Genomic DNA, 26683 nt, shown 5'->3' on the forward strand with positions numbered 1-26683 from the left:
TGCAGGCCACAGCACCCCAGGCACCCTTTCAGCTTTCTGGTACCTAGATCTACTCCTGCCCATCATTCCGGTCAGGTGGGTCATTATCTATCAAGTATTGTAAATACAGTACCAAGACATACTGTATCTTTTAAGCAGTAGTGGATCTGACGTCTTATTGCGGGGGTTGGAGGGGAGAGAGTTTCCATGTTTTCTTTTCTCTTTAATGTTATTTTCCCATTTTAGTATTAGAAGATATTCATGTATACTGAGAAACACAAGTATTGTAAATCAGTATATTGGTCCTGTATTTCTTTTTGCTTACCTTTTTGTCTCAACAGTTTCACATGTATGCATATAAATGTAATACTTCTGTAAAAATAATAAATAAAAAACATAACTGCCAAACTCAGAGTTCAAAATCTTTTTTTCTCTTGTTAGAATCTATCTTCAACTTGTTACTATGTTACACCCTCCAACAGTTCACGGCCTAAAACAGGTATACTTGAAATACAGTACCTGAAGCTGGTGGGGCAGCTACAGGAGGTGTGTCTTACCCTCTGCCTGAGTGTAATTCTTCATCCCTACAGATCCCTGAGCTGCTTACCTCATAACACTGCTGCATACCTCCCAACTGTCTCGCATTCAGCCCGCGGCTCGTGGTGGACAGTTCTAGGAAAAAGGGACTGTTCCACACATGGGCTGCAGTGTCTCATGGTGGGGGTGGGGCGCTGTTGGGGAAACACACACCGCTGCCTACCACCACTCTACATAGTAGAGCAGTGAGTAAGCAGCATGTGAATAAAAGTCTATTCACAGAATCTATTCAAAGTCTCTCTGAGATGCTGGGCACGCCCCCACAGTGACAGGACCGGTGATGCCATGAAGCTCTTTCACCCGTTACCTTAAGTTCCGACACCTGTGGTGTTTTAAGGGTTCTGATCTACTGGCCACCAATGTTAGGAGGTATGCTACTGTACTTGCTGTTGGAGATTCTGACGTACAGCTTGCTCGCCGCACCATCCTCCTTGTTCACAGCAGGTACCTTGGCATTTCTCTTTGAACTCACAGTCCTCAGTGCGTGGTTGGAGTATGGAAGCTTCTTCAAATGCTGCCAGATCAAGGTGGGGTGATGGTGGTAGAGATACCTGTAACTCAGCAGCTCTGCAGGAGTCTGTGTCCCCGCAATGCTGCTATAGAAATTGTGATAATTGAACCCACCTGGTACAACACAGTACAGCCACTGTTTGAAGTACAGACCATTAAGAAATGGCACTGTTCTGGCTAAAATGGTATAGTTAGAGGGTATACTAGGTGTAATAGTGGAAAATGACAACATACTCCCAGAAACTCAAGTAGCTTTCAAACAAACCCATCATAGGGCCTCATTCAGGGATGGACCAGTTCCCACACAGTTGCATATTTTAGACACAGCTGATGTGTGAAAATACATTAATGCTGAAGGAGCGGAGGTGCCTGAAGGGGAAAAAAAGTGCTGGCATAGCACATCTGAGTGCTGTATCCAAAGACGCAGCATCAAATCACCATTGCAACCTTTGGTCATAGCATTGGCCATCTGATTAACCCTAAGGGCTGCCTCATCTCCACTGCTGAAGCCTGTAAATCTTCATTGGTAACACACACTGGCCCCAGCACTCCCACATAGCTAAGGTGATACGCCCCCTCTGTTAACCCAAATAAAGAGCAGCATGTCAATCATTTTGAAGCTTAGGAGGCAGCGTGCACCAATCTCACACAATCAGACATGTGAGCAAGCCATTGGGTTTCCATACATCTCTGCATCTGACAAATAGAAAATAATTTATACTGTGAAACTGGATAACATTCTTTCACAGAAACGAATACATAATACAGATGGCTGGGATGCCGGCTGTCAATATACCGAAGTGCTAATAAGCCCCTTGCGGGCTCGCTGCACTCACCAAGCTGCGGGAAGGTTATATTCTCACTCTATGGGTGTTATAGACTGGACACCCAGAGGGAGAAAAGCCTGTGGCGCTGGTATTCCGGTGCCGTCATTGTACCACTGTGCGGGATCCCGGCATCTTTCACTTTTTCTATATATCTGTTGTTTTAATATTTAGTTAACTATTATATTAAAAATAAATGAAATAATGCAAATGTACAAACATAGCAAATAAAGACATGTACAAATTGTACTAAATAAAGTATTAGGAGTTTATATATATATATATATATATATATATATATATATATATATATATATATATATATATATATATATATATATATATATATCTCTATCTAGAGAGAGAGAGTGTGGCTGGCACTTTTCGTGTTTTATGTTTTGGTTTTGATACTAATTCCACTTTTGTGTTTTGGTTTTGGCTTAGTTTTGCCAAAACCACCCTTTTGTGTTTTGGTTTTGGTTCTGGATTTGGTACCGGGGACACAATACCTCCATCAATTGTCTAAATCCCAATGCACTAATGGCGGATACTGGACGCCCTTCTAACACCAACATAAGTGTCAAGGCCTCTGTTATGAGGACTTCCATCGTCATGTGAAGCTGAACCACTAGTCATGAACATAGGCCAGGGCCTCAGCCATTCCTTGTCACTCTATGTCGTAAATGGCATATTGGCAAGTTTACGTTTCTCCTCAGACCATTTAAATTTCTTTTTTGGGGTCTTTTTACTGGACTTTGCCTTTTCCGATTTTACATGCCCTCTGCTATAACATTGGGCATCAGCCTTGGCAGATGACGTTGATGGCATTTCGTTGTCTATGTCATGGCTAGTGGCAGCAGCTTCAGAACTAGGAGGAAGTGGTTCTTGATCTTTCCTTATTGTATCCCCCAAATTTTTGTTATCCATTATTTTTTGGGAGTTATATAACACAATATGCGGCACAGGAATGACTGATGGCTAGGACACTACCACTGGTCTGATGCACCACAACACAGCAACACTGTAAGGGACTTGTTGTTGTTGTTGTTGTTGTTGTTGTTGTTGTTGTTGTTGTTGTTATTATTATTGTTATTATTATTATTATTATTATTATTATTATACGGCAGGAGTGGACATATAGCAGCAGCGTATACCACTGTGCCTGGTCACTGGAATGACTGATGGCCAGGACACTACCACGGTCTGATGCAGCACAACACAGCAACACTGTAAGGGACTTGTTGTTGTTGTTATAATTATTATTATTATAATATGGCAGCAGTGGACATATAGCAGCAGCGTAGACCACTGTGCCTGGTCACTGGAATGACTGATGGGCAGGACACTACCACTGAACTGATGCAGCACAACACAGAAGCAATGGATATATGGCAGCAAGAGGACACAAACACTGTGACTGGACAAGTACAGCACAAGACACTACCACAGAGGACACTGAGGACGGAGATACGTCCTCTCTGTACACTCTCCAATGCCGGAGTGAAAATGGCGGGGACGCGTGGCTCCTTATATGAAAGCCAAACCCCATGAGAATCCGACAGCGAGATGATGACGTTTTGCCTTATTCTGGTTTCCGAGTCAGGCGGGAAAACCCGAGCCTGGCTCGGAATCGGACTCGAATGGTGAAGTTCGGTACGGTTCGGTTCTCTGAGAACCGAACCCGCTCATCTATATTATATATATGTATGTATGTATGTATGTATGTAGATAGATAGTGTTAGTATGTTTGTGATAAACTTTATTTTTTATAAAACATATTTAAAGACATAATTAAAGTTTATTATATTTTACACTGGGTTTACATTACATAGGGTTTGGTTGCACTCACTAAAGTACTGTGCAGATGTGTCCTCTTACAGTCACAGCATGTCATGGCATGGCATCCCTACAGAATGCCACGAGAGAATCCATTACATGCAATACACAGTATATTCTAGGTGGCATATGCTCGACGGGAGAAAACTACAGTACTAAAAACAATACTGTGTCTGTGTCAGTGATTCCTGATATGCCGGCCAATCACATTGAGGCAGTGTAAACAGTCACTCAGCTCAGCACCTCCTCCCAGCTTTAATTTCTATGCTACGGTATGCCACCAAGCTGCATTGGAATCTAAACTGCTATTGACCTTGTTGTAGTGTAACTTACTGTAGCATTAATACCAACCATACGTCCCAACATGACCCATTCCAGGAGGGACAAAATGCTCTGTTCCTGGACTTCCATCTTAATTTATGAGTGCCTTCCTTATAGTGACGACAATTTAGTTGATGCACCGTAGCAAGCTGTCATACCTTGTACAGAGATGTCTTCTTACGTAGTTGCTAATTCACGTTAGACAGCCCGTCTAGTTGCAGCTAGTCAAAGGCACTCTTACTAATGCCAGGTGTCTTTTTGAGCATTTTTCTCCCCACGAAAATGCTTCTTATTGAAGTCACTATTTGAATAAGTTCCATAAGCAGACTGCTGATTACACTGATATGAGGGATGCCTATATTCTGTGTGCTATCGTGGCTGTATCTGCATATTAAATGTTATGTTACAGTGTTTTCCTGGTGTGGGGGAGGGGGTGCTGTTTGTATGGAAGAGTAGTGTGGGGGAGGGAGTGCTGTGTGTATGGAAGAGTAATGTGGTGGAGGGGGTGCTCTGTGTATGGAAGAGTAGTGTGGGGGAGGGGGTGCTGTGTGTATGAAAGAGTAGTGTGGGGGAGAGCGTGCTGTGTGTATTGAGAAGTAGTGTGGTGGAAGGGGTGCTGTGTGTATGGAAGAGTAGTGTGAGGGAGGAGGTGCTGTGTGTACTGAGAAGTAGTATGGTGGAGGGGTGCTGTGTGTACTGAGAAGTAGTGTGGAGGAAGGGTTGCTGTGTGCATGGAAGAGTAGTGTGGGGGAGGAGGTGCTGCGTGTACTGAGAAGTAGTGTGGGGGAGGGGGTGCTGTGTTTACTGAGAAGTATTGTGGGGGAAGGGGTGCTGTGTGCATGGAAGAGTAGTGTGGGGAAGGGAGTGCTGTGTGTACTGAAGTAGTGTGGGGGAGGGGGTGCTGTGTGTATTGAGCAGTAGTGTAGGGGAGGGGGTGCTGTGTGTACTGAGAAGTAGTGTGGGGGAGGGGGTGCTATGTGTATTGAGAAGTAGTGTGGTGGAAGGGGTGCTGTGTGTATGGAAGAGTAGTGTGGGGGAGGGGGTGCTGTGTGTATTGAGAAGTAGTGTGGTGGAAGGGGTGCTGTGTGTATGGAAGAGTAGTGTGGGGGAGGGGGTGCTGTGTGTACTGAGAAGTAGTCTGGGGAAGGGGGTGCTGTGTGTATGGGAGAGTAGTGTGGGGGAGGGAGTGCTGTGTGTACTGAGAAGTAGTGTGGGGGAAGGGGTGCTGTGTGCATTGAAGAGTAGTGTGGGGAAGGGGGTGCTGTGTGTACTGAGAAGTAGTGTGGGGGAGGAGGTGCTGTGTGTACTGAGAAGTAGTGTGGGGGAGAGGGTGCTTTGTGTACAGAGAAGTAGTGGGGGGGATAGGGTTCTGTGTGTATGGAAGAGTAGTGTGGGGGAAGGGGTGCTGTGTGTACTGAGAAATAGTGTGGGGGAGTGGGTTCTGTGTGTACTGAGAAGTAGTGTTGGGGAGGGGGTGCTGTTTATGGAAGAGTAGTGTAGGGGAGGGGTGCTATATGTACTGAGAAGTAGTGTGGGAAGGGGAAGTTGTGAGTACTGTAATGTAATATGGGGGTGCTGTGTGTACTGATTAGTGTGGGGGAAGGGAAGGTGTGTGTACTATATAGTAATACGGTTGGTGCTGTGTGTACTGAGGAGTAGTGTGCGGAGGGGATGCTGTATGTACTTGTAACCCTTCCTTGCAATGAGAGGGGTGTCTAAAAGTGTGCCTCCACCCAAGCTAATTATTATTACTGTCAGGCTGCTTGTGTAGCCCAATATATTGAAAGTATTAATGTACCCTAGATTTTACACCAATAAATATAACATTACTTAAATGGATAATATACCTGTTCTTCTCTGCAGATCTCCTGAGATGGTTTCCGAAAGAGTCAACGAAATGGTAAGTATATTATTTTAATACAGTTAATTCACCATGCTTCTACACTTTCATATTATCAGAAATGCACATATTATAGTCCTAACATCCACTAAACCTTCATAACACCTATACATATAAATAATGCATGCAATACAAAAAATGCATTAATAACTTTACTCAGTGAGTGACTTGGGTACTCATTAACTGAAAAATGCGCAAGTTGGGGCCCATGAAGTCAGTGGTGAAAAGTGGGTTTAGTACTATAGATAATTATAATAGAAAGTTCTAATCCTGGCTTTCACCTAGTAGTAATGAACTCCTCTCTCTTGGCTGTGTAACAGTTCCCTCGAAAGTTACAATTGTGTCACAGTAGGATTCAATCACATTACTTTGTATCCAGTAGCTGCCAGCTGCATGTAGCCAAACAGAATATCTCCTCAGTATGTTGATAATAAATATGCTGACCTTGAGTGGATTATTTTAAATTAATTTATACCCAGACTGATCAGTCCATTAACTGACGGTCTTTCCTCTTACTGACTGAAGTCCATTTTGTATATTCTGTAATAATTTATAACATCAGTGTCTCTCTTTCCCACTATATATATATATATATATATATTAATATATATATATATATATATATATATATATATATATATCTCTATCTCTCCGTATGCTGAGCATATCTTATTTGTGATATCAAACAGTCTGAAATTATATGCAACTGTCCTTAGTCCTGCTCAGCTGTATGAGAAACCTCATCTCCCTTTAGTATATAAACATACATAATTATGATCTCCATTTCTGTGACAGCTGTTAATAAATGCAGTACAAATCCCTCCCTTCCTTCTTCAGACACTTAACTTAAGTCAGCTACTGAGATATAGTGCTACATCATATGCATACTGGCTTGGTGATAAATAATAATCCTTTCTCCTCATTGCATCCTGTAACTTGTGGTAAACAGTCATCAACTTTCCCCTTTGCTTAGTCTATAGAGTCCCTTAAAGTACCTCGGGACTATAATAAGTTTGCCTGTAGTTTCGTAACCATGTTAAAGCTCCCAACCCACTATGGATTGCCTGTTTTCTGTCAACCAATGGGTGGGCTTATGCTAATCTTAGTCTCATAGTGGAGAAAGGTGGAAGGTACTGTGTAATGCAGATTAGCTCTCTCACCCCTCCTTCTGGCTTTGGTTCCTGCAGTCTGGCCACTCCCCTAATTCTGACTGGCTGCTCACTGGAGAACTCTTGGTAGTAAGGCCACTCCCCCGACTCTCTGACTGGCTGCTCACCGGAGACTTCTCAGTAGGATGGCCACTCCCCTGACTCTCTGGTTGACTGCTGTTATGCATACCAGTGCCAGCAGGAATGTACTGGTGTCTGAACGGAGAGGGATGCAAAACAAATGAACTCACAGACAGACTGGGGAATATGACATTACATACACAGAAGGTGATAGGGTAACAAAATAAACACAAAGTGAACAGAGAAGCCCAAAGGCTAAGAAACTGGGTGTCTCCCTAGTATTAGGAATGCTCAGATGGAAAGAAGCGAGATGTTGTGATTTAATACGTAGAGAACCCGAAATGCTGTTGCTAAGGGCAACAGCAAAACCCTAAAGGGTTACCAATGGGTGTGGCAGCAAACTCCTTGATCAGAGATGCAATAATAGACACAAGGAGAGTCTCCACAATCCTAGTCCTCACTTGCAGTGCACCGGTTCAGCTTACTGCCACTAAACTGACACCTGGACACCTTGCACAGTGAGAAAGGATTTTGGCAGGCAAGTCTGGGAATACAGCCGCAAACTTGCTAGGTTTACATAGTAGCAAAAGAACCCCAGCAGGTTAAACGACTGACTCCAGTCTTACTGCTAGGTCTGGATTGGCAGAGTGTAGTACCAAATCCCAAGGCCTATTTGCAGTAAGCAACAAGCAAATACAAAGTTACACAGTACTAGCTAACTTTCAGGAACTGACTAACCAACAAAGATTCAGCAGCATCTGCCTAACCTGAGAAGAGGGTTTATACTGCAGGTGCTGTCCACGCCCCACTCAGACCTCAGACTGTGAGCACAAAAACCAGCGCCGGATCCCCTACCGTGCACAGAGCCTGTAACCACTGCACAGCAAAAGACCCGAACCGGAGTATCAGCTGCGCTCAGGTTACTCCGCTAGCACTTGCCTCCCGGTTGCCATGACGACGTGGCAGCACAGGGCAGGAGACCCTAACAACTGCTTACTGTAAACATATCCAGTTTACACTCTTCTGGACGGCCCTTCCTTAGCCAGTATCCTATCACCTGCCTTGTGGTTGGGTACTGGGGCTCCCCTGGCTATGGGTCAGCACTGTGAGCAGCAGCCTCTCTCCGCAATTACAGCTCTGAGCAGTAAGAGATGGCGCCACTCACCAGCAGGAGCTCAGCTTCCTATACCCCCACGGCCTCTGTTGACTGGCCTTAAATACCCTGCACTGGCGCTCCCTCTATCTCCGCAGCCGCTGCTGTGTTTACAGCTCGCTCTTTCGCTCAGCTGTGTCTTAAAGAGTAGAGGTGCGCACTGGTCAGGGTAAACTGCAGACTGACTCCCCGCCGGCCGAGAGCGTCTTTTATACACTCTCCGTTACCGGCCGTGCGGGTCCCCTTCTGCACACGGCCCTCTTCCTTCCACCGGCGCGCAGTCCACTAAGCACGCGGCTCTCACCTTCCACCGGCACGCGGTCCCCTCTGCACGCGGCTCTCACCTTTCACCAGCGCGTGGGTCCCCTATTCCAAGACCCTCTAATATCGGCACACGGACACTGACACTGACGCTGGCTAGCCACAACTACACTATTAACCATGCTACCCTCATGGTCCTCTATGTGTAGAATAAATCAAATAAAATGAACAATATATCTATACTTTTCACATTTTACCACTTCCCATATTATATATATATATATACATGAATCAGGCATACAGTATATCATTTACTTAAATAAATTAATACATACAAATAGTCACTCCAATATTAATAAATTTACTATCAACTTTACACATACAGAACAATTCATATAACAATTCATATTCATGTTACACTACATGCAGCACAGTACAGGTAGGGAGCACACACTAGATACAGCACAGTACAGGGAAGGAGCACAGACTACATATAGCACAGTACAGGGAGGGAGCACACACTACATACAGCACAGTACAGGGAGGGGGAAGCACACCCTACATACAGCACAGTACAGGGAGGGAGCACACACTACATACAGCACAGTACAGTGAGGGAGCACACACTACATACAGCACAGTAGAGAGAGGGAGCACACACTACATACAGCACAGTACAGGGAGGGAGCACACACTACACACAGAACAGTGAAGGGAGGGAGCACACAGAAATAGAGAAATACAGACACATGGGACCAGCGCAGCAGAATCTGTCCAAGTGGCCAACACACTCCTGATTACATACATATCCACCACATTATTACATGAATAGCACCACATTACACAATTAGCACCGCATTACATGTATAGCACCGCACTACACGTATAGCACTGCATCACACAAATAGCACCACATTACAGGTATAGCACCGCACTGCACGAATAGCACTGTATATTATACGAATAGCACCTCATTACATACATAGCCACCACATTACGTACATAGCCACCACATTACATAGGTAGCCACAGCATTACATAAATAGGCCCATCATCATGGACAGACATTGGGCAGCTATAGGTCTGAAGGACTTTAGAAACATAGAAACATAGAATTTGACGGCAGATAAGAACCACTTGGCCCATCTAGTCTGCCCCTTTTTTATTTTATCCTTTGGGCAATCTCAACCCTTTTTTAACCTTAATTCTTTGTAAGGATATTCATATGCCTGTCCCAAGCATGTTTAAATTGCCCTACAGTCTTAGCCTCTACCACCTCTGATGGGAGGCTATTCCACTTATCCACTACCCTTTCTGTGAAGTAATTTTTCCTTAAATTTCATCTGAACTCCCCCCCCCCCCCCTCCAGTCTCAATGTATGCCCTCGAGTTCTAATACTTCTTTTCCTTTGAAGAATGTTTCCCTCCTGAACTTTGTTAAGACCCTTGATATATTTGAAAGTTTCTATCATGTCCCCCCTTTCCCTCCTTTCCTCCAAACTATACATGTTAAGATCTTTTAGCCTTTCCAGGTAAGTTTTGTGATGTAGGCCATGCACTATTTTAGTTGCCCTTCTTTGTACACTCTCTAATGTATTTATATCCTTCTGGAGATAGGGTCTCCAGAACTGGACACAGTATTCCAGATGGGGCCATACCAATGACCTATACAGTGGCATTATCACTTCTTTTTTCCTGCTACTGATTCCTCTCCCTATGCAACCAAGCATCTGACTTGCCTTTCTCATTGCTTTGTTGCATTGCTTTTCTGCCTTCAAGTCACTTGAAATAGTGACTCCTAAATCTCTTTCCTCCTCAGTAGTTTCCATTATAGTACCCTTGATACTATATTTAGCCTTTGGGTTTTTGAGACCCATGTGCATGATTTTGCATTTTTTAGCATTAAACTGTAGTTGCCACGTTCTTGACCATTTCTCAAGCCTACCTAGGTCATTAATCATTTGTTTGATCCCTCCCAGTGTGTCTTCCCTGTTGCATATCTTTGTATCATCTGCAAAAAGGCCTATATTCCCTTCAATACCATCTGCAATATCACCAACAAAGATATTAAAGAGATCTTGACCAAGTACAGATCCCTGGGGTACTCCACTGGTAACATTTCCCTCCATAGATTGCACTCCACTAACTACGACTGTCTGTTTCCTATCCTGCAACCAGGTTTTTATCCATTTAACTGATTTATAATCCACCCCCAGGCTTTCAAGTTTATTTAGAAGTCTGCGATGTTGGACAGTGTCAAATGCCTTACTAAAGTCTAGGTATGCTACATCTACAGCTCCCCCTTGATCTATTATTTTCATTACAGAGTCAAAAAAGTCAATAAAATGTGTTTGGCATGGTCTCCCACCAGCAAATCCATGCTGTTTTGGATCCTGTAAGTTGTTTGATTTAAGATATTCCACTACTCTTTCTTTTAATAGTTTTTCCATTACTTTCCCTACTACTGATGTAAGGCTTACTGGTCTGTAATTACTTGCTTATTCCTTGCTTCCACTTTTGTGCAGTGGAACTACATTTGCTCTTTTCCAGTCCTCTGGAATAGCACCTATATTTAGTGACTGGTTAAATAATTCTGTTGAAGGTGTAATCAGCACATCTTTTAGCTCTTTGAGAATCCTTGGGTGTATCCCATCTGGTCCCATTGATTTATCCACTTTTAGTTTTGAAAGTTCTGTTAGAACCTTCTCCTCTGTAAATGTATTTTCACCTACCTTATTTTTAGGAATGTCCTTGCAACTTAACTGTGGCCCCATCCCTTCTTCTGTAGTAAATACTGAGCAAAAATAATTATTTAGGTGATCTGTTATTGCCTTGTCTCCCTCCACCAAATGCTCACTCTCTGTCTTAAGTCTTATTATTCCTCCATTTAATTTTCTCCTTTCACTTATATACTTAAAAAAAAGTTTTGCCCCCTTTATCTACTGACTGGTCCATTTTCTCCTCAGCTTCTGCCTTTTCACATCTGATCACTTTCTTAGCATCCTTCCATCAGTCCAGATACACCTTTTTGTCGTTGTTATTATTAGCCTAATCATGCCACCGGCTAGAGACCATATCACTTATGCAGCCCACTAAGCACGGCTAATTGGCATTGTATCTCATAGGTATATCAGGAGTGCAAATACTAAAGCTGCTCATTCCTACTATTTCCTTTGATGCTCAATTAGTCCTCACACTTGTCTGCCTGCCTTCACTATGGTAGCACCGCTATTCTAATAAATTCAGCACAAATCCCTACATAACATTTCTCATTTCTATTGACATTCCTATAAGTATATCTTATTTCTCAAGCATGTTTGTTGCACAGTGGTCTCGACAGCACAGCTCCGTAACGCCGACGTGCACGTTTCACAATTGCATTAACGAGGCCAAACCCGATTGTGCCAATCCTGTGTATTTTTATCCAAGCCAACCACCTATCCTAGTGTCAATCTCTGGCATGGACAGCATCACTCATGTGTCAACAGGCCCGGTGGAACGCATATTCCGTTGTCTCACGTGACCGGTCCGGACCAATCCCGGACTGATATCTGGACGGCCCTACATGCATGAGCAACATCATAACCATTTGCTTGTACTGTTCACACAAATTGGTATTCCTATAATAGTATGAAATAGAGAAGAGTCGTGGCGCCAACCGATGCAAGCTGCAAATCGACTGGTCACAGAGGTATCCCCAATACCCAAACGGAAACGTATAAAATAGAGTTATACCAGAAGATGTGCGCTAATCGGAAAAATATATATATGAAATGGTACTTCCCTCACATAGCCTCTGTCATGGGATTTACCGTAAAATTCCAATATCATGGATCCATATGTAAAAAGAAAATTGAAGTATATAGTGTAGTATGTTCACAATGCAATTTAATACAATACACTAACAATAAACAATACAATAAAAGTAACACAGTTGCTGCAAGCAATGGTGATGGATGGGAAATTACCAGAGCATGGAAATATTGAGACTTTAAATGGTGTCTTTAAGTTCTGGTTGATTTAAAAAACATCAAATATCTCGAAGACAAGTGAAGGTGGAGGTTTACCAGATTTAGATGAAGTGATTGCATTTAAGATGTTACCCAGGGGAGATATCGGCTCCAGAACCTAATTCTCCAAACACTCCTCCGTTCGTCTGGTAAATACTTCCTTCAGCAGTGGTTAGTCTGTCATACAGAGCCGACGCGTTTCGGGATCACTCCCTTCATCAAGGCTGCATGACAGACTGTGGACAGAATGAGCTATTTATGCTCTGCATGAGAAATACATCCGGGTCATAAGGTCATGGCATAAAAAAGTTCATCATATAATCTGTGCATCATATTCATAAAAACATAGCTATAACTGTATAATAGAATCCCCGAGGACTAATGTATAAAATCTATCTTTAGAAACAGTTTAAGAAAGTTTTAAAAAAACATCGTATATAGTAACCGGAAGGGATGTTACTTTCACTTCCGGTCCGGCGATATTGGACCCATGTTCATCAGTCTAAAAGTTCCTTAGAAGTTCTTTAAGGTGTTCTTGGATGCCCTCATTGGTGGTAACAGTGGATCAGTGTGGTAGATCTCGAGTTTAAAGTCCTTCGCGGACCTCCGTCCGGTACTTCCGGTATGTGGAACGCATAATGAACCGCATGCCGGCTTCCGGTGATGCACTTCCTGCTAGCGTCTGTGAGCCGCAAATACGAGAATTTTGCAGATTAAGGAAGTGTCCTATGCCTGCAATGCCCCTGAAGTAAATAAAACATGATTGGCTACATATATAATGGGGCAGGAGGTTCAAGAATACTTAAATAAATTACCTTGTTATAAACGCGTGGCCTATATAATATTTCTATAAATATAGGCAACAGGTGACTTGATATTGAACACATTTATATGTGCACAACATGTAACTAATAATGCATGCAAGTGAAATTATACGTAATGCATCATAGAAAAGTGAATAAAAACGAATAGATGATGAAAGCAGATAGGGATGAGGGGAGGGAATAGGTGGGGATCAAAGAAACCATTTTAATTCGAAGTCTGCATTTAAACCGTTCGGGATGAGGCTTTTTAGTTTGAATATCCATTTCATCTCTGTTTTTGATAGACGAGTTGTTTCGTCTCTGTATCTCCAAGTATTTTTAATATTTTCAATTGCCAGAAACTGTAAGATGTGTTTGGTGGAGGAATTATGTTTTTCTCTGAAATGACTGGATAAGGGGTGTGTCATTACACCCTTCTTAATATTCCTTATGTGTTCACTCAAGCGGGTTTTTAGTGCCCGACTGGTTTTTCCCACATAAATCATGTGGCAACTGCACTCTATAAGATATATTACATTCGTGGTGTGGCAGGTCATGAAATTATGAAGTTTATATGTAGTCCCATTTATGCTAAATTCTTCATATTTTGATTTGTCGGTTTGTACTTCGCGGCAGGCCTGGCACGTCCCACATCTGTAGAAGCCCTTACTTCGAATCGATGATGATCCTGTGATGCTAATGCACTTTTGGTCAATTTGCTTTTTAGATTAGGTGCTTTGCGATATATGAATTTAGGCCTTGCTGGTATAGTGTCCTTTAAGAGTGCGTCTCTCTGCAAGAGATGCCAATGTTTCTTCACTATTGATTCAATCTTTTTATGTTGTTGGGTAAATTGTGTGATAAAAGCCAATTTGTGTGTACTTTCTTCTGATTTTCTTTTTTCTTTTCCTTTTAGAAGTTCTTCTCTGTCTTTGTTCATCACTTCTTCTTTGAATTTTCCCAATCGATCTTTATCATAGCCCTTATCTTCAAAACCTTTCTTCATTTGATTGATTTGATCTTCACATATGTTTTTTTTGCTACAATTTCTTCTTAACCTGAGGAATTGGCTTTTTGGAACACTATTCAGCCAATTCATATGGTGTTCACTTGATACATCAATGTAATTATTAGCGTCAGTCGGTTTCTTATAACTTTTTGTCTCCTGTTTCCCTTCCTCAATATAAATATTGAGATCCAAAAAGTGTAGTTCTTTTTGGCTTGTTGTACAGGTAAGGGTCAGATTGAACTCATTAATGTTGAGTGATTGACAGAAATGATTCAATTCCTCTTGTGAACCTTCCCAAAAGAATATGATGTCGTCTATGTAACGATACCACAATTTGAGATTTTTCTTATAGTTAGGGTTAGCTTTCACCTGTTTCTCTTCCCAGTATGACATATATAGGTTCGCGAAACTAGGTGCGAATTTAGTCCCCATAGCAGTACCGATTAGTTGGTTGTAATAGGAGCCATTGAAGTAAAAGTAATTATTTTTCAATATAAAGGTGATACCTTGTAGCAGTAAATCTTTTTTGTTCTCAGTAAGGTCCGTCTTGTCAAGATAATACTTGACTGCTTCTATACCTTTTTCATGGGGGATGTTAGTGTAAAGGGCTTCCACGTCTGCTGTTGCCATGAACATATTGTCACTCCACTCAATGTTTTTACATTTTTGTAGCGTATCTGTTGTGTCCTTTAAATGGAATTCTGTTTTGCTTACTAGAGGTTGTAGATGGGCATCAATATATTCTGATAAGTTTGCTGTTAGGCTTCCAATCCCTGCCACTATGGGTCTTCCTGGAGGTTTTGTCACGCTTTTGTGAATTTTTGGTAAGATGTAAATTGTGGGTATTGAAGGTTCTGAGACGTTCAAAAATTCAAATTCTTTTTTTGTAAGTGTATTCTTATCCAAATGGGACTGTAACAACTTATTTAGATTAGTTTTGATTTTTAATGTTGGGTCATTTCTGAGCTTAATGTAGGTCTTCCCGTCATCCAATTGCCGGAGGATTTCTTTGATGTAATCGTCTTTATTCAGAATTACAATTCCTCCTCCCTTGTCACTAGGTTTGATGACAATGGATTAGTCTCCCTGTAGATCTTTCAAAGCTAATCGTTCTTTATGGCTTAAATTGCTTTTGGTGTTTTTTGTTGCCCATTTTTTCTAGGTCGTCCAGGACTGCCTTCTGGAAGCTGTCCACCAGACTTCCTTTCAAATGTTTTGGATAGAACGTGGATTTGTTCTTAAACTGTCCATTGCTTGTTGTCTCACTGCTTTCGCCTTCTAATTCTTTTTTGGTGAAGAATTTTTTTATTGTTAATTTCCTAACAAATTTTTCCACATCTAAAAAAAATGCCAAATTGATCCATTTTATTAGTGGGGGCGAATTTCAGACCCTTTAAGAGGAGTTTTTCTTCTGTCTTAGTTAATTGTCTGTCACTTAGATTATAAATATTTCCCTGATTCGAATCATTGATGGGTGTTTCTGCCAATTCATCAGTGGTTGTTGGATTTGGTTTGTGTTTCTTGTGTTTGACACCCCCCCCTTTTGCCTCTTTTTCTCCTTATTGATGGTAACGATGGTTTGTTCTTCCTAAAAAAGGGGTCCTTCCCATTTCGTTGTTTATATTAGATGGGAAATTGCGCGATGGTCTCCTATCGATATATCTCTCAGGGTAATTTTCATCATCCTGATAGAAATCTCTTCTGTCTCTTCTTTCATTGTATCTTTCAGTACTGTGATATCTTGGGTGCTGTATATTTCTCTGCCATAGATTCCTCCTAGTCCATCTTTGGTTTATTGGTTGTTGATAGGGCTTTCTTCTGTAATATTCTATTGGTCGAATAATATTAAGATTGTCTTCTCTTCTTCTACTCCGTCCTCTGGACCGCTGATGTTCTCTTTCATGAAAATGAACACAAAGAGGGGGATCACCTTTATATTTTCATGAAAGAGAACATCAGCGGTCCAGAGGACGGAGTAGAAGAAGAGAAGACAATCTTAATATTATTCGACCAATAGAATATTACAGAAGAAAGCCCTATCAACAACCAATAAACCAAAGATGGACTAGGAGGAATCTATGGCAGAGAAATATACAGCACCCAAGATATCACAGTACTGAAAGATACAATGAAAGAAGAGACAGAAGAGATTTCTATCAGGATGATGAAAATTACCCTGAGAGATATATTGATAGGAGACCATCGCGCAATTTCCCATCTAATATAAACAACAACGAAATGGGAAGGACCCCTTTTTTAGGAAGAACAAACCATCGTTACCATCAATAAGGAGAAAAAGAGGCAAAAGGGGGGGTGTCAAACACAAGAAACACAAACCAAATCCAACAACCACTGATGAATTGGCAGAAACACCCATCAATGATTCGAATCAGGGAAAGATTTATAATCTAAGTGACAGATGTTATGATTCCCGTACTCCAGACCAGAGGAAATCTTATGGCAGAGGTCTGAGTACTGGGAAGATATGCTGGTTGTGGGAGCAGGAGAGCCTAGTAACCCCTGGCGCCCTAACTCCGTTGTCTCGCCCGTGTTATCAGAAATCCCCTGCGAGACTATGGTTGCTTGAGCCCATGGCAGCCGCGTTCGAAGAGCGGATTATGTCTGCCCAACCCCGATGCCCCCTCAGGTCTTAATGGGAGACAAAGGGAAATCCGAGACAGGGTGATAACAAGGGGCCCTCTGACTAAGCAACCAGGCCAGGGGTTACAAGCTAACTAACTTAAACCTAAGGTATGTGCGGACTAGCCGCCAGGGAAAAGGACAACCAAAGATCCACTGATCCGTTACTCCTATCCAGCACCGCTGGATACCAGAGTGGATCTGTGGGAGCGGAATCCTCCGCAAAAGCTCCAGAACACAAATAAACTAAATAATAAACAGTAAGCGGACAAGCCGCAACACACGGCTGAGCCGCGACTCACGAACACCACAGGATGTTAAAGGTGCTCGGTCAGACTCCAGGAATTGATGACAAACTTCCGAGTACAGGATCTCTGAGGACAGGAACAACCGGATTGAGCAGGACTGGAAACTCTCTGTAGCAGACACAGGCAAACAGGAAGCTATCACCGGCGTCTGTGAGAAGTCCTGAGGGTGCCTTTATTCAGGAACCCTCCAATCAAGATCCAGACAGGGTAATCTTTAGGAAATGCCGTGCAGCTTGCATGCTGCACGGCCAGCACACCATAATATGATCAGGACAGACCCAGCAACGGGGAACGCGGCTGAACGTGGCGTCCCCGTTGCTAAGGTCAGAGCGGCTCCGTGCGCCCGGCGTCTAGCGTTGCCAGGGAGCCGGCGGCTGTACGCGCACGGCGTCCCTGGTTGCTAGGCGCCGGGCCGCACCGACGAGCGGACCCCGGCGCCTAACAACAGACAATTAACTAAGACAGAAGAAAAACTCCTCTTAAAGGGTCTGAAATTCGCCCCCACTAATAAAATGGATCAATTTGGCATTTTTTAGATGTGGAAAAATTTGTTAGGAAATTAACAATAAAAAAATTCTTCACCAAAAAAGAATTAGAAGGCGAAAGCAGTGAGACAACAAGCAATGGACAGTTTAAGAACAAATCCACGTTCTATCCAAAACATTTGAAAGGAAGTCTGGTGGACAGCTTCCAGAAGGCAGTCCTGGATGACCTAGAAAAAATGGGCAACATAAAAAACACCAAAAGCAATTTAAGCCATAAAGAACGATTAGCTTTGAAAGATCTACAGGGAGACGAATCCATTGTCATCAAACCTAGTGACAAGGGAGGAGGAATTGTAATTCTGAATAAAGACGATTACATCAAAGAAATCCTCCGGCAATTGGATGACGGGAAGACCTACATTAAGCTCAGAAATGACCCAACATTAAAAATCAAAACTAATCTAAATAAGTTGTTACAGTCCCATTTGGATAAGAATACACTTACAAAAAAAAGAATTTGAATTTTTGAACGTCTCAGAACCTTCAATACCCACAATTTACATCTTACCAAAAATTCACAAAAGCGTGACAACCTCCAGGAAGACCCATAGTGGCAGGGATTGGAAGCCTAACAGCAAACTTATCAGAATATATTGATGCCCATCTACAACCTCTAGTAAGCAAAACAGAATTCCATTTAAAGGACACAACAGATACGCTACAAAAATTTAAAAACATTGAGTGGAGTGACAATATGTTCATGGCAACAGCAGACGTGGAAGCCCTTTACACTAACATCCCCCATGAAAAAGGTATAGAAGCAGTCAAGTATTATCTTGACAAGACGGACCTTACTGAGAACAAAAAAGATTTACTGCTACAAGGTATCACCTTTTATATTGAAAAATAATTACTTTTACTTCAATGGCTCCTATTACAACCAACTAATCGGTACTGCTATGGGGACTAAATTTGCGCCTAGTTTCGCGAACCTATATATGTCATACTGGGAAGAGAAACAGGTGAAAGCTAACCCTAACTATAAGAAAAATCTCAAATTTTGGTATCGTTACATAGACGACATCATATTCTTTTGGGAAGGTTCACAAGAGGAATTGAATCATTTCTGTCAATCACTCAACATTAATGAGTTCAATCTGACCCTTACCTGTACAACAAGCCAAAAAGAACTACACTTTTTGGATCTCAATATTTATATTGAGGAAGGGAAACTGGAGACAAAAAGTTATAAGAAACCGACTGACGCTAATAATTACATTGATGTATCAAGTGAACACCATATGAATTGGCTGAATAGTGTTCCAAAAAGCCAATTCCTCAGGTTAAGAAGAAATTGTAGCAAAAAAAAACATATGTGAAGATCAAATCAATCAAATGAAGAAAGGTTTTGAAGATAAGGGCTATGATAAAGATCGATTTGGAAAATTCAAAGAAGAAGTGATGAACAAAGACAGAGAAGAACTTCTAGAGGAAATGGGTCTAGACTGCACACCCTAGTGGTTGTAATGAAAGGTGCTATCTGCTGAGATTTTATGGTAATACAGGGGAGGAATGGGTGCAGATGCACTATACAATCATTACTATAAATTACAGTATATAATATAATAAGAGGTTGTTAGCATATAATTGGCCAATGATATGGGCTTGCTCACCGCGTCGAGGTCACCTCTATCGAGCAAGTCCCTAACACTTTTGGGGTTCACACTGGGACGCAGGGCACCCCCAAACCAGCCCAGCCATGAACCCCCCCAACGCATCACACTAGTGGAAAATCGTGAGGTGTAATAAAGTATAAGAGAAGCATAGGTAGGTACGGAGTGTGAAAAGTGTTTTAAAATTAGATATAAAGTGGGTGAAAAAAATACATGGATAAAATGACAAACTTAGGAGGTAGTGAAAAAATAGTGACTATGAGTGTTAGGGTGTGATGCCCTTGAGTGGCCCAGACAGAACAGTTCAGGGGACCCCACGTCCCAATGCTTACCCCCAATTATATGCTAACAACCTCTTATTATATTATATACTGTAATTTATAGTAATGATTGTATAGTGCATCTGCACCCATTCCTCCCCTGTATTACCATAAAATCTCAGCAGATAGCACCTTTCATTACAACCACTAGGGTGTGCAGTCTAGACCCATTTCCTCTTATAGTCTATACTATGTGTATAAATACACACCTGAAGTCTGAGATTACTTCATTCTGACTAGCACCCCTCCCCCACCTACCAAACTGATTTTAAGCAGGGACCTACATTTGACTGCACATCAATGACTCAGGCGTAATACAAAGTAAGTCCTATTATTTTCATACAGTGTCAGTCTATTTGGGGGTAAGCATTGGGACGTGGGGTCCCCTGAACTGTTCTGTCTGGGCCACTCCAGGGCATCACACCCTAACACTCATAGTCACTATTTTTTCACTACCTCCTAAGTTTGTCATTTTATCCATGTATTTTTTTCACCCACTTTATATCTAATTTTAAAACACTTTTCACACCCCGTACCTACCTATGCTTCTCTTATACTTTATTACACCTCACGATTTTCCACTAGTGTGATGCCTTGGGGGGGTTCATGGCTGGGCTGGTTTGGGGGTGCCCTGCGTCCCAGTGTGAACCCCAAAAGTGTTAGGGACTTGCTCGATAGAGGTGACCTCGACGCGGTGAGCAAGCCCATATCATTGGCCAATTATATGCTAACAACCTCTTATTATATTATATACTGTAATTTATAGTAGAGAAGAACTTCTAAAAGGAAAAGAAAATCAGAAGAAAGTACACACAAATTGGCTTTTATCACACAATTTACCCAACAACATAAAAAGATTGAATCAATAGTGAAGAAACATTGGCATCTCTTGCAGAGAGACGCACTCTTAAAGGACACTATACCAGCAAGGCCTAAATTCATATATCGCAAAGCACCTAATCTAAAAAGCAAATTGACCAAAAGTGCATTAGCATCACAGGATCATCATCCGATTCGAAGTAAGGGCTTCTACAGATGTGGGACGTGCCAGGCCTGCCGCGAAGTACAAACCGACAAATCAAAATATGAAGAATTTAGCATAAATGGGACTACATATAAACTTCATAATTTCATGACCTGCCACACCACGAATGTAATATATCTTATAGAGTGCAGTTGCCACATGATTTTTGTGGGAAAAACCAGTCGGGCACTAAAAACCCGCTTGAGTGAACACATAAGGAATATTAAGAAGGGTGTAATGACACACCCCTTATCCAGTCATTTCAGAGAAAAACATAATTCCTCCACCAAACACATCTTACAGTTTCTGGCAATTGAAAATATTAAAAATACTTGGAGATACAGAGACGAAACAACTCGTCTATCAAAAACAGAGATGAAATGGATATTCAAACTAAAAAGCCTCATCCCGAACGGTTTAAATGCAGACTTCGAATTAAAATGGTTTCTTTGATCCCCACCTATTCCCTCCCCTCATCCCTATCTGCTTTCATCATCTATTCGTTTTTATTCACTTTTCTATGATGCATTACGTATAATTTCACTTGCATGCATTATTAGTTACATGTTGTTCACTTATAAATGTGTTCAATATCAAGTCACCTGTTGCCTATATTTATAGAAATATTATATAGGCCACGCGTTTATAACAAGGTAATTTATTTAAGTATTCTTGAACCTCCTGCCCCATTATATATGTAGCCAATCATGTTTTATTTACTTCAGGGGCATTGCAGGCATAGGACACTTCCTTAATCTGCAAAATTCTCGTATTTGCGGCTCACAGACGCTAGCAGGAAGTGCATCACCGGAAGCCGGCATGCGGTTCATTATGCGTTCCACATACCGGAAGTACCGGACGGAGGTCCGCAAAGGACTTTAAACTCGAGATCTACCACACTGATCCACTGTTACCACCAATGAGGGCATCCAAGAATACCTTAAAGAACTTCTAAGGAACTTTTAGACTGATGAACATGGGTCCAATATCGCCGGACCGGAAGTGAAAGTAACATCACTTCCGGTTACTATATACGATGTTTTTTAAAACTTTCTTAAACTGTTTCTAAAGATAGATTTTATACATTAGTCCTCGGGGATTCTATTATACAGTTATAGCTATGTTTTTATGAATATGATGCACAGATTATATGATGAACTTTTTTATGCCATGACCTTATGACCCAGATGTATTTCTCATGCAGAGCATAAATAGCTCATTCTGTCCACAGTCTGTCATGCAGCCTTGATGAAGGGAGTGATCCCGAAACGCGTCGGCTCTGTATGACAGACTAACCACTGCTGAAGGAAGTATTTACCAGACGAACGGAGGAGTGTTTGGAGAATTAGGTTCCGGAGCCGATATCTCCCCTGGGTAACATCTTAAATGCAATCACTTCATCTAAATCTGGTAAACCTCCACCTTCACTTGTCTTCGAGATATTTGATGTTTTTTAAATCAACCAGAACTTAAAGACACCATTTAAAGTCTCAATATTTCCATGCTCTGGTAATTTCCCATCCATTGCTTGCAGCAACTGTGTTACTATTATTGTATTGTTTATTGTTAGTGTATTGTATTAAATTGCATTGTGAACATACTACACTATATACTTCAATTTTCTTTTTACATATGGATCCATGATATTGGAATTTTACAGTAAATCCCATGACAGAGGCTATGTGAGGGAAGTACCATTTCATATATATATTTCCGATTAGCGCACATCTTCTGGTATAACTCTATTTTATACGTTTCCGTTTGGGTATTGGGGATACCTCTGTGACCCGTCGATTTGCAGCTTGCATCGGTTGGCGCCACGACTCTTCTCTATTTCATACTATTACTGTCCAAAAACCTACCCCAACAGAGAAGAATCCAGGCGACATCATGTTCCAACATCTCAAAAACAGAGAAGAAAAGCTGAAAGAAGTATTTACAGAGAAAACCACGAATAATATTGATGAGGACCTGGATGGCACTATGGGCCGCCTTGAGAAGCTCTTATTACGTGAGAACCGCTTATGGTGGGAATGCGCGACTTTGGAAAAATATGTCGCTGACCAAATCATTCCAAAGGGATTGAGGATTAAAAAATTACCATCGTTTGAAGATGCCAGTGAAAAATTTCAAGACGAATGGATGCGGACACTTGAGATCTGTTCATTCACGCTTCTAGAATTGATCATGAAGGAACGACGGGAGAAATTGAAAACACTAAAAGATCAGATCAACCATATACAAACAAATCTAGAACCATTTCAGGAATTAACGGAATTTAAGAATAAAGAAAAAGAAATCCAACACAAAATAAACCTCAATACGAGGGAAATTATTCTAAAAAAACAGAATAAATTAAAAAGAGATCATGAATACTACAAAAAGGAAGGAAAAAATCCCTTCAAATTAATGAGGGACGAAGGAACACCCGTGTCAGTCTATTCCCTCACAGAAGAAGAAGATCAAGATCCACTTTACAGACAAGAAAGAGGAAACTCCCACCCAGTGCAACATAAGGAAAATTGCCCAAAATATAGAAGGGGTTCACAAAATGCCACCACATCGAGGAAGAACAAAGAAGTCAGGACACAAAGAGGGGGATCACCTTTATATTTTCATGAAAGAGAACATCAGCGGTCCAGAGGACGGAGTAGAAGAAGAGAAGACAATCTTAATATTATTCGACCAATAGAATATTACAGAAGAAAGCCCTATCAACAACCAATAAACCAAAGATGGACTAGGAGGAATCTATGGCAGAGAAATATACAGCACCCAAGATATCACAGTACTGAAAGATACAATGAAAGAAGAGACAGAAGAGATTTCTATCAGGATGATGAAAATTACCCTGAGAGATATATCGATAGGAGACCATCGCGCAATTTCCCATCTAATATAAACAACAACGAAATGGGAATGACCCCTTTTTTAGGAAGAACAAACCATCGTTACCATCAATAAGGAGAAAAAGAGGCAAAAGGGGGGGTGTCAAACACAAGAAACACAAACCAAATCCAACAACCACTGATGAATTGGCAGAAACACCCATCAATGATTCGAATCAGGGAAAGATTTATAATCTAAGTGACAGACAATTAACTAAGACAGAAGAAAAACTCCTCTTAAAGGGTCTGAAATTCGCCCCCACTAATAAAATGGATCAATTTGGCATTTTTTTAGATGTGGAAAAATTTGTTAGGAAATTAACAATAAAAAAATTCTTCACCAAAAAAGAATTAGAAGGCGAAAGCAGTGAGACAACAAGCAATGGACAGTTTAAGAACAAATCCACGTTCTATCCAAAACATTTGAAAGGAAGTCTGGTGGACAGCTTCCAGAAGGCAGTCCTGGACGACCTAGAAAAAATGGGCAACATAAAAAACACCAAAAGCAATTTAAGCCATAAAGAACGATTTAGCTTTGAAAGATCTACAGGGAGACGAATCCATTGTCATCAAACCTAGTGACAAGGGAGGAGGAATTGTAATTCTGAATAAAGACGATTACATCAAAGAAATCCTCCGGCAATTGGATGACGGGAAGACATACATTAAGCTCAGAAATGACCCAACATTAAAAATCAAAACTAATCTAAATAAGTTGTTACAGTCCCATTTGGATAAGGATACACTTACAAAAAATGAATTTGAATTTTTGAACGTCTCAGAACCTTCAATACCCACAATTTACATCTTACCAAAAATTCACAAAAGCGTGACAAAACCTCCAGGAAGACCCATAGTGGCAGGGATTGGAAGCCTAACAGCAAACTTATCAGAATATATTGATGCCCATCTACAACCTCTAGTAAGCAAAACAGAATTCCATTTAAAGGACACAACAGATACGCTACAAAAATTTAAAAACATTGAGTGGAGTGACAATATGTTCATGGCAACAGCAGACGTGGAAGCCCTTTACACTAACATCCCCCATGAAAAAGGTATAGAAGCAGTCAAGTATTATCTTGACAAGACGGACCTTACTGAGAACAAAAAAGATTTACTGCTACAAGGTATCACCTTTATATTGAAAAATAATTACTTTTACTTCAATGGCTCCTATTACAACCAACTAATCGGTACTGCTATGGGGACTAAATTCGCGCCTAGTTTCGCGAACCTATATATGTCATACTGGGAAGAGAAACAGGTGAAAGCTAACCCTAACTATAAGAAAAATCTCAAATTTTGGTATCGTTACATAGGCGACATCATATTCTTTTGGGAAGGTTCACAAGAGGAATTGAATCATTTCTGTCAATCACTCAACATTAATGAGTTCAATCTGACCCTTACCTGTACAACAAGCCAAAAAGAACTACTCTTTTTGGATCTCAATATTTATATTGAGGAAGGGAAACTGGAGACAAAAAGTTATAAGAAACCGACTGACGCTAATAATTACATTGATGTATCAAGTGAACACCATATGAATTGGCTGAATAGTGTTCCAAAAAGCCAATTCCTCAGGTTAAGAAGAAATTGTAGCAAAAAAAACATATGTGAAGATCAAATCAATCAAATGAAGAAAGGTTTTGAAGATAAGGGCTATGATAAAGATCGATTGGGAAAATTCAAAGAAGAAGTGATGAACAAAGACAGAGAAGAACTTCTAAAAGGAAAAGAAAAAAGAAAATCAGAAGAAAGTACACACAAATTGGCTTTTATCACACAATTTACCCAACAACATAAAAAGATTGAATCAATAGTGAAGAAACATTGGCATCTCTTGCAGAGAGACGCACTCTTAAAGGACACTATACCAGCAAGGCCTAAATTCATATATCGCAAAGCACCTAATCTAAAAAGCAAATTGACCAAAAGTGCATTAGCATCACAGGATCATCATCCGATTCGAAGTAAGGGCTTCTACAGATGTGGGACGTGCCAGGCCTGCCGCGAAGTACAAACCGACAAATCAAAATATGAAGAATTTAGCATAAATGGGACTACATATAAACTTCATAATTTCATGACCTGCCACACCACGAATGTAATATATCTTAGAGTGCAGTTGCCACATGATTTATGTGGGAAAAACCAGTCGGGCACTAAAAACCCGCTTGAGTGAACACATAAGGAATATTAAGAAGGGTGTAATGACACACCCCTTATCCAGTCATTTCAGAGAAAAACATAATTCCTCCACCAAACACATCTTACAGTTTCTGGCAATTGAAAATATTAAAAATACTTGGAGATACAGAGACGAAACAACTCGTCTATCAAAAACAGAGATGAAATGGATATTCAAACTAAAAAGCCTCATCCCGAACGGTTTAAATGCAGACTTCGAATTAAAATGGTTTCTTTGATCCCCACCTATTCCCTCCCCTCATCCCTATCTGCTTTCATCATCTATTCGTTTTTATTCACTTTTCTATGATGCATTACGTATAATTTCACTTGCATGCATTATTAGTTACATGTTGTTCACTTATAAATGTGTTCAATATCAAGTCACCTGTTGCCTATATTTATAGAAATATTATATAGGCCACGCATTTATAACAAGGTAATTTATTTAAGTATTCTTGAACCTCCTGCCCCATTATATATGTAGCCAATCATGTTTTATTTACTTCAGGGGCATTGCAGGCATAGGACACTTCCTTAATCTGCAAAATTCTCGTATTTGCGGCTCACAGACACTAGCAGGAAGTGCATCACCGGAAGCCGGCATGCGGTTCATTATGCGTTCCACATACCGGAAGTACCGGACGGAGGTCCGCGAAGGACTTTAAACTCGAGATCTACCACACTGATCCACTGTTACCACCAATGAGGGCATCCAAGA

General features: G+C 41.1%; 1 long non-coding RNA gene across 2 annotated transcripts in view; it reads left to right on the top strand.

The window, feature by feature from the left end:
- Positions 1 to 26683, top strand: part of LOC134935493 (uncharacterized) — a 107674-nt gene that overhangs the window by 22554 nt on the left and 58437 nt on the right. For both annotated transcript variants that reach the window (XR_010180187.1, XR_010180186.1), the window contains exon 2: positions 5931 to 5967. This is a non-coding gene — a long non-coding RNA (uncharacterized LOC134935493). The remainder of the gene's footprint in view (positions 1 to 5930; positions 5968 to 26683) is intronic.

Source organism: Pseudophryne corroboree, chromosome 6 (assembly GCF_028390025.1).
Source record: "Pseudophryne corroboree isolate aPseCor3 chromosome 6, aPseCor3.hap2, whole genome shotgun sequence".
NCBI classification, from domain to species: domain Eukaryota; kingdom Metazoa; phylum Chordata; class Amphibia; order Anura; family Myobatrachidae; genus Pseudophryne; species Pseudophryne corroboree.